Genomic DNA, 4,744 nt, shown 5'->3' with positions numbered 1-4,744 from the left:
CACAAGGAGGGTAAATGTGTGGGGGGCAGGCAGCAGGGGGCAATCTGCCCCCCATCACTGCTTTCCTCATTGTAGCGGGGGGTGGGGATTAAGATGACCCTCCAATGGATAGATTCTATGCATGGAAAAATAAAATGAATTTACACATTTTCCATGCATAGAATCTGATTGTTGGGTGGTTGTCTTAAATTCAAAGTTGTCCTGGATTCAGGTAAATTCAGTAGGACAGGGATAGTCCAGGGTTATTTTATCCTGTCTCAGAGCAGGGGCACGGACTGGATGAGGTCCTGAGGTCCCTTCCAGCCCTAAACTTCAGTGAATCTGTGAGCTAAAAGATAGGGGGCTGTGATGGCACAGGTGCTGAAGTGCTCGGCTAACAGCCTAGAGGTTGCAGGTCTGAGGCTGTAGCAGAAGCATTCACAGCGTGGTCATGTCAAATACCTTGTCCCAAGGACACAGAAAGGAAGGAACTGTAAGACATGGCATGGACTGACTACAGAATATAACGAGAACTGCTCTGCTCGTATATTCACCTTAATTACTTACAAGTTCTACCCACCCCTTACTCTGTCAGAACCTGAGCCTGGACACTTTCCTGAAGCATTTTAAGACCTCTTTATCTGGCCATCAGCAGGCAGGATGATGTTTCAGAGCACGGTCTGGGGTGGGTGGGGGGGTGTTTTTATTGCATATTATTTTATTTTAATATTTTTAACTGTCTTGTCTAATGTATCTGTTTTTTATTGTAAGCCACCTTGACCTTCTTTCAGGGAAGGCAGCATACAACTCTAATAATAAACAATATAGAAAATATAAATCTAATAAATACATAAAAAGCAACTGTAAAAACTCAGGTGGAGGAAAAATGCAGGCAGCTTGTGTGTATGGTCATGAGGCTGTCTGCCTGCTGCCACCTTATTTCACTTCCCACCTCCTGCACTTGTGACAGCAATGTACAGAGGTAAGTAAGGTTTGCTTCTTCTCTCCTCCATGCTAAAAGAGTTGTCAAAAACCCAGGAAACCACCTGACTAGTCTGTAGGTTATGGTACTGCCTTAAGAAGTGGTGGATTGGAGGCTTGCAGTGTTTTTGATGCCTAATCAAGCACGTGGCAAATTGCAAGAGGCACATACTCACGAGCTTATGACAGAAACTGCAGCAGCCTGGCCCTGCAAGGAGGCCTGCTCTGCAGCCTGCACCAAATCCAAATGTCCCTGCTCACATTCCTCCCATTAGATAGAGACCACCTTCAATTCTGTGGCTCTGTCTCTCTATCTCTGTGTTGGTGGTGCTCTTCTTTTTTGGCCTTTGCAGCAATAGCTTTGCACTTGGACATTTGGGGAGTACATGCTTAGCTTAGAAGAGCTGTGTTTAACTAGCAAAAGTTATACGGGAAACCTGGAATGTATGAGGAGGAAAATGAGGGGTCAAATGCAAAACATGGCAGTATAGTCTGCCACCCACCTTCCAGAGATTAGGGAGTGAGGAAAGAAAGCCAGAACGTCTGGAAGATAAAGGAACAGGGGATTGTGAGAGTACTGGTGAAAGGTCATCTATATTCAATCTCTGTAACTTGCAGCTATGCTGCAACCATGTGCAAACAGCAGCTGAGCCTGATACAGACCCAAAATCTCAGCCCAGCTGGCAGGCTCAAGCTGTAGTGGCCCAGGAAATTCGTAGGGGGGTTTCAGTAGTCAGGTGGCTTGGGCAAGGACTGGAGTCCAAACAAGTGTGCTTTGCAGTGTAAATACTTGGGCAGTGAACCTGTATTGTCTCTATACTACTGCGGCTATGCTACCAGCAGTGTCAACTAATTTAAAGCTACGTTTTTGACTGCAGGGTAGATGCACCCACCATCACATATTAAATGACTTAGGCCTTTCCCTAGAGATGAGTGCTACTAAAATTTGTGAATGACTCTAGCAGTTAGCAGACCCATTTGTGATGGAAATTGGCTATGTACAGACAATCCCTGGAATAAAAAGGATGGTGATTAAAAAGTAAGGGAAGGTAGTTAGTTGTGTTAGACTGAAGTCAGTCAGAAGGCAGGGTAGATACGCACCTTTTACAGACTAACTAAGATAGATCAATCAGAGAGACAGCACACAAGATTTTATGAACCCAGGTTCACTTCATCGGATGTCATGCATCTGATTAAAAAGTGGCTATTCCTATTCATGTGCGGATTCAAAACAAACCAACTCTCTCTCAAATTCAAAGCACCCTTGAATGGGACATATGCATTAATTGTTGAATTGGAGCAATGAGTTTAGGAAGGAGAAGACTTGATGAATAGAGTGCAGGAGTAATAAAGTTATGTCACTGTACAGGAACAGGTGTCACAAGAGACACTGCCATGAGGGTTTCATAAAGGGAAAGGAAGGCATTTTCACTTGTCTACAAATGAGGTTTCAATAGAAACAAGTTTCAGCATGCTTAGAAATTGAAGCCAAATTCAACCCATTCAGGAAACAGGTTTGTAAGTTCGTGATTTCAACTAAAACTTTTAACAGTTTGAGCAGTATTTGAAATCCCTAATGTTAGAGGGTGCTATTATGTTAGAATGACGATGGACAGCTTTTCCAGATGGTGAAGCGCATTAACAGGAAAGAGTGAGATTTGAAAGAGCATAAAATTTGGCTCTGTTTCAGCCTGTTTCCTTCCTCAGGAGTCATAAGATTTTGATTTCCCTTTGTTTTGTTTCATCTTTTTTGCATGTGAGTACTTTTGCCTTATTTATAGCCAGGTTCCTTTCAGTATCTTTCTTCAAAAAGCATACCTTTTAAGAAACCATAGCAGAGACTGCAGGATTGTCACCAACACATTCCAGGTATTATGGGTGGTTAGCCATCTTCTAGTTCTTTGCTTCACTAGCTGTATGTTGAAGAGTTAATTTAGGGGTTTTTGTGGCTATAGAGGAAAAAAAAATAGCATTCTGGGATACTTCCTGTTTTGGTGAAAAGAAAAGTGATGAGTCACTTTAGGATGCAGTTAAGGAATAGGATAAGACCAATCTAATTACTAAGAACATAATATATATTGTATACTCCAAATTCCACTCTAAAACCATCCCAGTATTTCAGATATTTAGTTTTCTGGACTTTCATTGTTTGCTTATGGGGATTAAAGTGCAGAAACCACTGTTTTCAGATTGAACCAACAGAGGGAATTGAAACGGGTTTGGACAAGCCATAAAAGCGTATCTAACTTCAGTGAAGCCAGGCACTATGAGGTAAGCACCTCAAAATTGTTGTTTAATCCATGAAGAAGGGAATCTGCAGTTCTACACTTCTAAAATAAATACAGTGAAGTGCTGCTGAAGTGACTTGGAAAGAGCGATTCCTCAAGAGTAAATAATGTTCAGGGTGATTTGAAAATCTACTGTTGTTAAAAATCCATCTAAGAAGGAGCATCAAGTGCTGCCACCTGTATCTGTATGTGTGCTTCTTAAGAGTGGCGTGTTATCTTTGGGGTTAAAATTGTTGTACATACATTAATTTAAATGGCATCTATATCTATCAGATTTATTCTGTATAATTCTCCCTCTGAAATGCATGACTGATACAATTTCAGGTATGTTCCCTTTTTCATGCCCTCTATTTCATTCCTACTGCAAAGACTACTTTCTGCAGTTTCTAGGTATTTGCCAAAATTAACAATGTGCATCATCTGAACTAATTTATAGTCTGTACAAGTAAGTAATTGGTAGCAATTGTTGTTTGTAATTTCATTATCGAGTTGTACAATGTCTAATATGATTGACATAGCACCTATCTTCTGTTGCAATTACCCTTCCCTGGATTCTGTTTGCCTTTTTTGAATTTCTGTATCTAACTTTCTTCACACTGATTGGCAAGCTGAAGCTCTTGTTTTGGCTGCTTTTGTGACAGCTTATCTGGAAACTGCCTCTGGGTCTGTTACAAAATATGTGACTGGTTGTTCAAGGCTGAGAACTCCTAACTGAAAGAAAAAAGACAGTGCTCATACTATAATTTGCACTCCCTGCAATTTTTTTCTCAATTTGTAGCCTTGGGCAAGAAGTTTTGCTGAAAGGCATCTAATGGAACCTAGTTCAAGTTTGTGCTGTCACATATATTTCAGCAAACCTATAAAGCAACAAGCCCAGAGGCAACAAATTACTCATCAAACAGCCGTGTCTGCATGTGGATTAATTCTTTATTACTGATTAATGCAAGAATGGATTTGCGTTATTTTAGGTCCTGTATAGACACAGTATTAGCAGATAACTCCCGTTTTAGAGAGCTTGCAGTTTAAACAGACATGCAGAGGATGGATGGAGGGGCATAACAGAGTGAATTATATTGTGGCAGCAAACTTTATATTAGTTCCAGGGTCTTTTTGGGTGGGTTTAGAGAAGATGGAATAAATGGAGGAGCATGTGGACACGTAGAGGAAGATGTTGCAGCAGAAGAGGGTCAAGGGCTTGCGAAAGGAGGGAGGGGACTGGAGGAAATAGCACCTCGATGCAGGAGAACTCAAAACTAGTTAAAACTGTGGAACATTTCTAGTGGTCCCTGCTTTGGCTGCTTGCAGTTCTGCACTAGAAACCTCTGGTCTCTAGCTGTTCCTTGCTGTAGTCTTTCCTCAAGGCCACATTGTGGGCAGTGTGGAGGCACCACCAGCAGGGAAAGGAGTCTCCAATTCACACTTTTGAGTCCAGGAAGTACCGAAAGAGGAATGACCGAGGCTGGATGCCTACGTGGCTGGACTCATTTGAGTCCCGT

Source organism: Gavialis gangeticus, unplaced genomic scaffold (genome assembly GCF_001723915.1).
Source record: "Gavialis gangeticus isolate Ggan-Ray unplaced genomic scaffold, GavGan_comp1, whole genome shotgun sequence".
Classification (NCBI taxonomy): domain Eukaryota; kingdom Metazoa; phylum Chordata; order Crocodylia; family Gavialidae; genus Gavialis; species Gavialis gangeticus.
The sequence above is the reverse complement of the archived record's forward strand: the minus strand, read 5'-3'. Positions refer to the sequence as shown.